Consider the following 12,592-nt stretch of genomic DNA (forward strand, 5'->3'; position numbering starts at 1 on the left):
TGGGTAAATACAGGCTAGCTCCTCCATACCTTACTTCATACTGCTGCCGCTTCATGTGAGAGCACAAACACTGTCAGTAAAAGTAATACCTTTGAGAAATTCCATCAAGCCTATGCCTCAATACACCTTGTATTTGAAATAATGTTAGGTGTATTGGTTGAGTCTTATGCTCCCTTCCATGGGGACAAATGCAAAATGAGAAGCAGCCAAGAAAATACAACGGTTGGGACACAGTTAATGAAATGAACTGATTTTAATTTTGGCCCAGTACTTAAATCCAAATTTTCAGAATCCCTCTTTAAAGTGTAAAGCTTTTCAGCATATGTTGGTGAATATTCAAATACACATGTACATATAGATACACAAATATACACAATGCCTGTGTACATATATTTAACTCAAATATTTATATCTGACTCTATGAATAATTTAATTCTTTTAATCACACTAGAAAAGGGCAATCCTAAACTCAATTTTTCCCTAGTAACAGCACTACACTGATAAAAATGACATGGTGGACTCTTTCCAGATTGCTATGTTGTGACTGTTAGGGTATAACTGCAAACAGGAACAACGTGTAATCACAATATTTAGTATATCACCTAAAATGTTTAAAACTATATTCCTTAAACTGATGAAATAATGTATTAGTTAGGAAGTAATTCAATATCACAGAAGTCCTTTCTTATTACAAGGAAAACTATCTGACAATTATAATTAAAATGAGAAACCAGAAGTACAGAAGACACAGAATACAAATACAGCTGCAGTGAGTAGGATGAGTCTCTTACTATTTAACAGCTACCCCCTTAATTAAGGGCATCAGAAAAGCAGGTGTACTGGGGGCAGATTGGACTGCCAAGGACAGTGGGAAGGCACGCAGTGCAAGAGGCACCCCGAGCACACATAATGTGTTGTAACACGCTCCTTTGGCACTCAGTGGAGGTATCTTCACTGACCCTTTTTAACAGAGCTGCCTGAAGGGCTCAGTAACACCACCCCACTCCACAGGAACCATGTCCTTAAAAAAACCAAGTCTCTTTTTAAGTCCCATTCAGGTTTGGCAACATGTATTTATCCATTTCAAGTAATTCAGACCTAAGCAGAAAAGCAAAGAACAGAGCCATCAGAAACATGGGCCATACACTTAAGAGTTGGACTTGATGATCCTTGTGGGCCCCTTCCAACTCAGAATATTCTGTGATTTTGTGATTCAGTGATTCTAACCACTGAGATCATAAAAATCAGCTCCCTGCAATCACAGGCCACCATGACACAGAGGAATTTAGATCACATCCACTTGCCTCCTGTATTCCACAGTCCACAGGCCTTCCCCGGAAGTCCCAGACCCTCACCTCAGGTGAAAACAGAGCTTTCCTTTTTAAACGGTAGTTGCTGTCTTTCTCTCCCAGCTAGAAGTGTTTGCTATGCCCAAAGCACATCTAACACATTTTGGGAAGATGAGCAGAATCTTTTTGGGGATGCTTCTAAGACAGACAGCTGTATTTTGCACAAAACCCAAAGAGACTCAGGAGGATTAAAGTCTCACAGCATCTTACTAACCCAAATATGGCAGCCCACCACATCTTACTTGGAGACAGTGATCCATCTGTGTACTTGTACTTCTGCCAGGATGAGGAACTTTAGGGCAGATGAGGGTGTGAGATTGTTGCTAGCACTAGGAGGAAAGGGAAGGACTCAAGCAAGAGTCCTGTCTATTCTCATAGAATGGGTACAGAAAGAAAGCTAGAAAGGGGAATACAGCTACTGAATAAACAAATATTTGCAGCAAGGAAACAAAGGTAGCATTTATTTTATATTTATTTGATAAGCTGCTGTCCTGAAAAGTGATGTGTCAAATTTTGGAAGTGAGATCATAGATCGGTGAATTCCTCACTCTCACAAATGACCAGAGTGACCATTTACAAGAGCAGCTTTACATATTTCTGTGGTGGGTTGACCTTGGCTGGATGCCAGGTCAACCCAGCTGCTCTATCACTCCCCTTCCCAGCTGGACAGAGGAAAGAGTAAGGTGGGAAAAAAACCTCAAAAAACAAACAATTCATGGGTTGGGATAAGGCAGTTTATTTAAAGCAAAAAGTAAAGCGAAAGCCTGTACGTGCAAAAGTGAAGCAAAGTGAAAGTTAGCAGGGTTTATTCTCTACTTCCCATGAGCAGCGATGGTCGGCCACTCCCGAGCAGCAGGGCTTCTGCACACGTGACAGTTCCTCAGCAGGCAGCCAGCGGAGACAATGAATGCCTGCCTTCCTGCTCCTTGCCTTAGCTTTTATATCTGAGCTGACGTCATATGATGTCAAAAGAATATCCCGCTGGTCAGTTTGGGTCAGCTGGCCTACTTGGGTCCACTCCCAGGATTTTGCCTTTAACTGGGGGAGGAATGTTACAGTGCTGGTGCTGTGCTCAGTAGCAGCCAAAACATGGTGTGTTATCAACACCTTTCTAGCTTTGGTAAAGCAAAGCACAGCACTGTGAGGGCTACTGTGGGGAAATGAAGTCCAACTCAGCCACATCCAATACAGTTTCCTACTAGGAAGCCACAGTAGGCTCCAAGCCCTTCAACCTAAGAAATAAGATTGTAATTTCCTTATTTAGTAGGTTTTAATAAAAGGCTGTCTAGCATGAATGTGGAAGGCATTAATATTTATGCCCAACTGAAAGAGGGCTGCTTGTCACTGACTGCCATTTGTCTACTGAACACCTTAATCTCTCTAGTCACTACCGCTCATATTTTTTTTCTTTAAATTTAACTGCCTTTCTTCTTGTGACCTATTTTCTAGAGAACATATACTCAGCTAATGCTGGTAGATCAAATCAACACTGTAGCTATGGTTCCTTTGAACAGAGACATGTCCTTTGCATTCGAAATATAACACATCAGGATTTTTCTGGAATTTATTTCTAAATGGAAACACTAGATCTGATGGGATGCCTGGCTTAAACTGAGACTCAGTGATCCTTATTATCAAAAGTCTTTTTGGATTACAGCAACCAAAGCTCATTTTCCTCAAAACAGGCTGGAATACTTCTACAAGTAACTCAATTGCTATCTCACACAATGGCCACATGTTGCACAATACCCAATGAAATTCAGATACGTGTCCCCCTGCTCTACCTCTGTGGGTTTGCTTGCTGCTTCTGAAGCCTCATGAAATGTATTAACTTAAATGATAAAGCTGAAGCCAGAGGGAGGAAACACCTTTGCGATTCTTCCTACAGTGAGCTCAGCACAAGAAATGTTCAGCTCTGCTTCAACACTTGGTTTCAGCTCAAAGTTTTTCTATCCTTCCTCATATTGCAAAAGAGTATTTACCTTCATTGCCCAGCAGCAGCCCATAGTCTATGCAATGTGTATTCAACTCAGTGTGTATCCTGGAATGACCAGAAGTTATTTTCATCAGACAATCCCAGCAGAGCACTCTGATTTGAAGACCATATGCTGTGGTCCCCCTCACTGTGGGAGAGCTGCTAAACACTCACATGGGAGCTGCAGGAGCTCAGCAGGTATCAACCATTCTGCACAGGGACAAGGTGCTGCTGACTAGAGCACTGATTTGCAGAGGAGGCAGCCTGATTCATAGCAGTGGCAGAATCCTGGAAACAGCTTACATCAGCATAATGCAACAAACAGGATGCCTACTTGCAGGGGTTAAGCAGGAGTTAGGATCTTTCTTCCCACTGAAGCCAGCTTCTCCCAAGAAACACAGTCTCACCTCTCAGCTGTACTTAGAGCTTGTCTTCATTTCACTGGCTCCAGCTTAAGTGGTCTAAGTCATACCATGTGGGGATCGAATCCTCTGACTTCTGGAATACATGCATTCTCCCCAGCTCCCATAACAGGGAGGCTGTGTATTAAAAAGGGAGATCTGGGGTGGGTTTTGGCAGGGGAGCAGGGGCAAGTTTCTGTCTGGCAAAGTCAAACATTCGTGTCTCTCACTGTTGAGCTGCATCCTTGTCCATACCAACACAGATGGTATTGATCCTTAATGGCTTTAATGAAGAATTTTTTTCTCATTATTTAAAAACTGCTCCTTGAGCTTGTGTATCACCTGTGCTTTTAGAAGCCCTGTCTCCACTACTTCTCCTAAAGACTGTTTTTTATGGGCTCGCTCACTACATATTTGGATTTGTTTTAAAAATACGTCTTCCACGTCACCCCAAAAAGGGCATTGCTGTTAGCCTGTGAACTGCACACATTAGAAGACAAAGTTATTACATAGACAAAGAACTCAGAGCAAACCTCACTACTAAAAAAGGCTTCATTAAAATCATTTGCCATAGGCCAAGAGTCCCTTCTGATGATCCGCTGTCGTTCCTTCCAACCTGACTCATTCTGTGATTCTCTGAATATGAGGGCCCTTAGAATTAATTCAAAAGGCAGTCACCGAAGCAGTCTTAAAAGATTAAGATTGTAATGGATGTCTGCATCAAATTCTTCAAGGCTTCAAGCTCTGGTCTGGTCTGCACTGGAGACGATGTGGAATGAGTTAAAACTCTCTATTTTCATTTTACAGAAAACGTTTTTTTAAAGATGCATCCAATATTGAGTGGAAGGAAATCCATGGGAAAAAAGTACTATAGCATGTACAGTTGTGACTTTGAGCATAATGCTGCATTAGAAAACATGAATTCTTTTTTGTACAAACAAGAAGGAACTGCACCCTTTCCAGCTGGCCTAGAACAAAAAATCTAACCCTACCTCCCTGCTCAAGCAGGGTCATCCTAGAGCACAATTCAAAAACTAGAGACAAAAAGGACCAAGGGTAAAAAGGAATGACGAATGAAGGAATGAAAAAAAATAAACCTAGCCTTACCATGTTTTGCAGATTTGTCTTTAGGCAATCAAAGGACCTTCTAACAACAGGGAATGAATGCCATGTATCACAGGGATCTTGGAGTGAAGCTGATCAGTGAGAAACTCAAGTACTGCAGGTTCATTTGGGTGGATATTCTTGAGAGGAGGGAGCTTTGATTCTGGAACAGTGACTCATTTTTCAAGTGTAGTACTCTTTCAGAATAGTCATCTGTGTTTCAGGGGAGAGAGCAAGCCAGAAAAAAGGACTGAAAGCCAAAGTAATCCCATCACATTACCCCACTGATAACCAAACTCTCTATAGAAGAATTAACAGACTTAAGCCAGTCAACAGTTCCAGTGCAGCCAGGCCTGTGTCCCAGTTTAAAAAAGTAGTCACTGCTATTGCTGTTTGCACGACATTTCAATCCCGTGAAATGCTTCTCTGTCTCTAAGCTGCTTTTGGAAAAGCAGATGTAAGTTCCTCAGTCACTTAGATATTACTGAAAAAGTCTACCCCGCTTACATTAGTTGAAAGGAGAATAACACTCATTACAGATCCTAATTACCACTAGATTCGGTAGAGGGTTCCATATCATATATGTTTGATTTAGTGAGCATGTGACAGATGTTAGTCATCTATTTTAACATGCAGCTGGCAGAGCTTCCCCTCACAACAGATTATTACAGTGAAAAAGAACCAACCACAAATACTGCTTGGACCTAAACTGTCCTTTGCAGAAGCATTTCTGGGTTGCTAGTTGACCTGTTTTGATTTGGTTTTTTTTGTACCCTCCACCACTGATTCCTAGAGGTCCACGTAGATTTCTGTGGAGCTAGAACAGCCCCCCCATTTTTTCAGGACTGCTGAATGTCTATCAAAGTTGCAGGCAAAGTTGTAAGTGGTTATTTTGTGAAGTAAAAGTGATAAAACCCCACAGAGCCAGCCAAATGCTAGTTGACAGAGGCACACACACAATTACTACAGCATATCTCGGAGCAGGCCCAATTCTCCCCAAATTCGGTTTTACTACTGTGCCCTTTGGCTGCCGGCAGCATTACTAAGTGACCACCACAGACATCTCTGTCAGGTGATTAAGAACATCAATAAATATCTGCCAAAAATTCTTCCCATCGATGGGTAGCTGCCTTGTCAGGAGAACCTCATGGCTGGCAGGTGGCTGTTGTGGGTCAGCATCAGCAGCAAGCTGTGCCCAGCTGAAGCTTATCCATCACAGCAAGTTGTTCCTTAACTCTTAAGCACTGGCAGCATTACAAGAGCACTCTATTAAATATGAATATCTTATGGTGTTAAGCTGCCACCCTCTATAAATAGTGAGGCATTCATTTTAATCATTTTATTGAAATATAGAAGTCTGCAAATATCTTGCTTTGGGATTTGAATATTTATGGCCATTTGCGACGTTCTACTGCTCAGTAAGCTCCCCTAAATGGTTGGCCGCGTCTTCCATCAAAAACTCATTTTATTTTTCTCAAGTACTGTAGAGCTGTATTGCAGAAGTTGCAAACAAAAAGACATCTGCAACTTGGGCTTTATAAGAAAAAAATATGTTTTAAAAATGAGATGGATTTTTGCGTGTATTTAGCCAAAAGGCTCACGTCTGACTGTAGTTAAATGAAGGACTTATAATAATTAATGAAAATAGAGCAAATTAGAATAAATTCTTTGATAGTCTTGCCTGGAACATCAGTTTATCCCTTGAGTGTTTTTATCAACATCCATGAGATGCAGCTGCACTCACCTTGAAATTTGTGTTGATGCTTGCTCAGATAATCAATTCTGTGTTAAAGTGCTACAGTTAAACTCTGCGGAGGAAGAGGAGGCACCAAGTTTACTTTCTAATGTAGGATTTTGCTTCCTTTATTTCTTTTACTTTCCTCTTTCTCCTCACTACAGTCAGGACTTGCAGGAGAACGTTGACCAAAGTTACCTGATTGGCAATTACGACTACAGAATAAAAAGTTTTTGCAAAGGGTGGATTAGTTATCCACTAAGCTCCTCTCTCCGGCCTCCAAATGTGTGCAGAGGCTCTGTACTGACCTTTTCAGAAAGACATGCTAACTCACCCTCTGCATTTGTGGTGAAGGCTTCCTCAAATTTTGTAGCAGAGCCAGTGGCTTCTTCAGTGACAGCCATGGAACCAAGGCTTGCTTCAGGTTTACAACAAACTCTGTGTTTCAATACAGCTTCTTCATAAGAAGATTTTTGTACCTGCCCTGCAGGTTCAAGGAAACAAATGCTCTAAAGAGCTGGCCAGAGTCTCAAGTATTTGCCCATGCTACTAAGAAGTGCAAAGACAAGGAGAGAACCACTGCATCTCTGCCAAAACTCCATCCTTTTCCTCCATTTTATTCGGAGGAAAAACCAAAATTGAACTGTACAATTCTGAAGAAGAGAGAGAAAGCCCTTTTCTTTCTTACACAAGAAAACTGCACAACTTGGTTTAGTAGCATATTTTGCAACATAGCCTGTTTCCTGCCCTTTAATACTCAAGAGACCACAGAAATCAGAGTGCTTTCAGCAATCTAAAAAGACCTAATTGTAAAGGAGAGGGCTACATTTCACAGTAAGACAAGGGTGTTAAGAATAACCTCTATTTTTCCAATTTCATATTGGCTTTTACCTAGGGCGGAATGGCCATTACGGATACAAAGCACATTTACCATGTCCCAGATGCACTGGTTTTTGTATTTGCTCTCTGCGGATTTCCCACTCCAAGAGCAGCCATATCCTCGTAACCATGGAAACCACTCATGGCAAATTCCCTCAAAACGCAAAAGCAGAAGGATGTAAAGGAATAAACATTTTAAAAAGATTGTACACAAAGAGAAAGACAGCATCTTCATAAATGCAAGACAGGAGAAAAACACAGTATTTTCATGCTGGAGGGTTAACTGTCAGGCTGGTTACCTTCCTCACTGGACAGTTAGCATTAGACAAAGTCCTCTGTTTTATGAGTAAATGACAACCTTTTATCATGCCTAGGACAGATGTACTTTGAATTAAAAAAAATAACTTAATTTTTGTCTTCAGAAATAAAAAATAAAGGTATGCTCCTGACTAAAATCATAACAAAGGTAGAGTCATACCTGAGCAGACCTTGGTCCACCTAGTTCAGTTTTCTGCCTCCAACAGTATCTGTAAATGAGGTAAAAAACAAGTATCACTGGAAGGCACTTTCACTCTAATATTCTCCCCAGCCTTAGAGGATTCCCTGGTTTATCTAGACAGTAAAGCTCAAAGAAGCTCTATGCCAAACACTTTTCCAGGCTCCTTTCCAAACCATCCTTTGGCAGGCAGTACAAGAAGCTTCGTTCACTCCACATGAACAACCACCTTCTGTTTGCATTGAGCCTACTGGTGTCACTTGATGGGCCCCTGTTCTCATGTGAGAAGAAATAACAATCAATCCCTGTTCCCCTCCCTCCTATGTCACTCACAGTTTTGTAGATCTCTATCATATCATCCATCCACCCTTGGAAAACGACAATATAAAGCTCAGCCTACTTAACTGTTCCTTGAAAGAGATCATCTCATACCTTTGCTCACACACATTACCTTTCTTCAGAATTTCTTCTGCTGTAATACATCTTGAGATGAGAGGATCAGAACTGCTTGGAGGGAGTGAACCTTGGGAACAAGCAGCACCTTTTTTATCTCTGTTGTCTTTCCACAAAGTAATAGTATTTAATCTTTTATTCCATTGCTACTGAGCACTAAGCTGATGGTTTCATGGAACTATTATAAACCCACAATTTCACTCTTATGTTACAATAACAAAGTCTTAGCTCAGAATACTATACATGAAGCCAAGATTACTTTTACCCAGGAGTTACAGTTACCTGCTCTGAATTTCATCTGCTATCATACTATCCATCTCTCAAATTCAGCAGATCATTTTTCAGTCTACCCTTGAGCTTTTCCAGAGCACTTGGGTGATTAGTACCAGCCCTGTCAATCAGCTAATTTTCATTTTTTTTATTTGTACCTCAACCTGTTTCATAATTAATTCAAATTTTAGGCTTATCATTTGCTGAATCACTGCTAAAAATAATGGCGTAGGGAATCTCCCCAACTTCTTCTACAGTACGCAAACACAAATAATCATCTCTGCAGCAGTCTTGTCCATATGGCTAACAGCTGGCTCCACCAGCCTTCTGGTGAGCTTTTTGTTCTTGGTGTAAGGCCCTGCAGACTCTTCTCCTCCCAGGGCTCTGACAGCCATTGCCCAAGGCCAGCTCTGAGACGGTGCAGCTGTGTGACCTTGAACCTGACTGCTGGGAGCAGAGCTGGGAGAAGCCTTAATGGGGGCCTCTGCTCCTTCCAGAGTTTTAAGCTCAAGCCCTTGCTCTTGGACCCTGCTCAAGCTATGTGTAGGTGGCCCTGTGTCCACCCTTGCCCCTCGCAAATCCAAACCCTGATCCAGTAACATAACTTCCCAGTTATGAGTCCATAACTGGACTCAGCTGGCAAGTTGGACTCCAGGCTGCTCCTGGTCATCATCACCCAACTGACTCTGCCCTCTCTGCCTGTGACCCATGGTGAGGGCACTGTCCTACCTACTTTACTTCACCTTCTCTCCTGGCTTCCAGTCCGCTGTGCAGCAGCCTCAGGCTCATTGCTAAATGGCAGACAGGCTGGAAGGAGGACCAGTTCATTTTCATATCTGATTTTCATATTTGTATTATATTATAATAATAAGTTTCAAACTCATGATAATTAAACCTGAGGAATGGTTTTGGAGTGAGATGTGGAGAGGAAGAAAAAGGGGACCTCCAGTTTATTCTGGTGTTAGCAGAGGAGGCTCAGTGGCTGTGTATACCACACACATTCTCTGTGCATGACCTTGATCTGGTTGCTTAACTGCTCCCTGTCAGTCTCTCTTGCTCTAAAAAGGGATTAAACTTTTCTCCGGAGAACAAAAGAATGCTCCTTCCTCCCTCCCTGTCTGTAACAAATGTCAGCAACAGCCCTGACTGGAGCTGGGAAAACTTGGAAGTTTGCCATTGACTTTAACAAGTTAAGAAAAAGGCTTCATTTACAGAGCAGGAACAAGACGAGCTTTTCTGTAGAAAATCTTCTATAGAAAAGATTATAGTCCTTCTTGTGTTCAACATGTATAAACACACTAGTATATGGTTGGGCAACAGATATCATCCCTAAGCCTTGTAAAGACACACTTAAAAACTTGCAGAAAACAGCTTTTCATTCTGAAGTAACAAAAATTTACTAGTGACTATAATACATTACAAGGCCTATGTCAATGTAGCCAGCTTGTAGCCTCAGCAAGCAGGTCTTCCTTTAAAAAAAGAAAAAAAAAATCTGTATTTTGGCAACAATTTTACTATGCCAAGCTACAAAGGAAATGGCCTGTAGTCTTCCACTGACTATGCTTTAGAAAATTGTCTCCTACAGTACTAATTATCAAATAGCCTTAAAAAAGAACGCTAATACAGTTTTGATAACTGTGTGTTGAGGTACACATAGAGGCACAAAATGTTAAAAATAAAAGACAATCTAAGATCTATAGTCATGTTTCAGCAAGCTGTAAGTGAACTTCTGCAAGGGCCACAGAAGCAGGGAGAGCACTTCGGAAAGACAGGTCATCAAAACACCAGGTTTTATTGACATAAACCCCACCTATGATATTAAAATACCTTGTCATTTTTCCTGATTCTATTTAAGAAAACTAATGCAGTTTTACAGTGCTCTGCATTTTAAAATACATGTTTTTCCCCCTTCTCTCCTTCCTCTCTCTTTTGTCGCTCCTTTCTTAGTGGTAAAGTGACAAGAGAGAAGCAGAGAGAAAAACACTGATACAAACATCAGGGGGGAAAAAAGAAAAATTAGAATATGTCTTCTTATAATTAAACTGTTCAGGGTGAAAATTGTCTTAAGAAAAGCCTTGGCATAATGGCATGCATAAAAATATATGGAAAACCAGGCCTGGAGGCTGAAACACTATTTGTGGGTTGTTTTTTTTAAACTGATATTGTTGGTAGTGATTTTAGGAATATAGTAAAGCTTATGAAGGAATTCTCTACCTGAAAGTTTCATGTTTTCTCCCCCCAGCCCTTTCATGTCAGTTGCACTTAATAAAACACAATTCCCTGCAACATTTGTCCCTTAAAAAAAGCTGGCATACCCACATTCATGTCTGTTAATGTTTAGCTCAGCTGCCTAAAATATTTATCTTAAATCAGATTCCAGTGTCATCTCTAAGATTAAGCAGCACTGGCATTAACAGAGTAAAATGAGAACAAGCATGGTGATTTTGTCACTTTCAAATTTTAGCATTAGTCCTGCATTTGAGTGTCCTGACTTGGCTTCTGAACAGGGAATTTCATACTGTATCTATCCAGAATATGGGAAAGGTTATTGATAATAATAATTAAAATGGTCCTCAGCTCTGCAGATTAAATGGAATAAGGACTTGGAATTCTGGTCCAAAAGACTCTCAGAAAGGGCTTAATATTTACTACATAAAACTAGACAACATGTCATAGTCACAGGAAGAGGCCTGATGGAATCAGTATTTTTCATTGCATGTCATATCCTTTCTCTCAGGTCCTTGAAATTGTAAAGGTTTAAATTGTTGTGCCAGATCTAAAGAGAGATTTTTAGATCTCTAAAGAGAGATCATAAACAAGCCTTACATTTCATGGACCACACTGCAGATTTAAGGTGGGTGACTGAGTAGTAGACCCTGCTACAAGCCTCGTGCTGACACCAATTTAGAGGTGAGTTATTTGGGAATAGCTTGCTATACAAATACCATGTAGGACTGTGCAGAGCAGAGACATCTTGAGTCCTAATCTAAGCAGAAATTCAATTTCACCACTTTCTGAAGTGTGGCAACAGCCAAGTGGGAAGCTGCATTTCCCACCTGGGAAAATCATTTCTCTGCTCTAGAAAGCTCACTACAGGCTTTCATTTTCCCAGAGTAACAGTTCTTCCAAATATGTGCCACATACATCTCCTTTAATCAAGAATTCAACATTCGGAAGTGCTATGGGTGTCTGTTTCTAATCTGTCGCTGTGCCCTCCACTGCAGTGATAAGCTGTGGATAGGTATTTTTAGCACAGCAGCCTGGAGTCCCATTTGATGTGTGTTATGCTGGATGCTGCTTCACTGACCAGAATGATAACAGTACCACGTACAAGGAGCATAATTTCCCTCTTCAGACAAATAAATATGTTAGATGAAGTTTCCAAGTGAGGGCATCTAACTGGATATAAACCGAAAGATATCCATCCTCCTTCACAGCTATTAATGGATCTTACAACTGCTCTGCAACTCTCTTCTGACTCATTGAGATGTATAATTCTTTGCCCTGTTGCTTGCTTCATAAAAATCCTGTCTGGCATTGTACCTTTACGAAAAATAATGTCTGTTCTCTATGCAAATGCTTCAGACATCTTAAGCTGAAGTCCTGTAGGTTCATTATATATTGCTATAGTACTTGTTACTGTATCCCTCGACTGGCATTCTTGCTCCTGTTTAACTAACATCCACTTATACCCATTAGCTGCCATCTTCTCCCCTCAATCATGCATCTAATCACCCATCCTCCACAGCCGACTTGCCACCTTTATCAATTCTCAGGTTGTTATGCACAAAGGAGACAAATTTAATCATGAGTTTTCTCACAGCTCAGAAACTGCAGTTCTGCACGTTTCAGTGTAGATTGGTTAAATGTCCCTGTTGCCTCCTCAGTTTGAGGAGTGGTACTCCCAACCCTCTTAACCTGTTCACAACT

The 12,592-nt window shown here is 41.0% G+C and overlaps 1 long non-coding RNA gene across 1 annotated transcript; it reads right to left on the reverse strand.

The window, feature by feature from the left end:
- Nucleotides 1-4,477: 4,477 nt before the first annotated feature.
- LOC135418894 (uncharacterized) lies at nt 4,478-7,016 on the reverse strand. The gene is made up of 3 exons (XR_010432731.1): nt 6,899-7,016; nt 6,574-6,637; nt 4,478-5,042 (listed from the first exon to the last, which is right to left on the reverse strand). It is a non-coding gene; the product is annotated as an uncharacterized LOC135418894 (long non-coding RNA).
- Nucleotides 7,017-12,592: the final 5,576 nt, after the last annotated feature.

This window comes from Pseudopipra pipra, chromosome 1 (genome assembly GCF_036250125.1).
Source record: "Pseudopipra pipra isolate bDixPip1 chromosome 1, bDixPip1.hap1, whole genome shotgun sequence".
Lineage (NCBI taxonomy): Eukaryota > Metazoa > Chordata > Aves > Passeriformes > Pipridae > Pseudopipra > Pseudopipra pipra.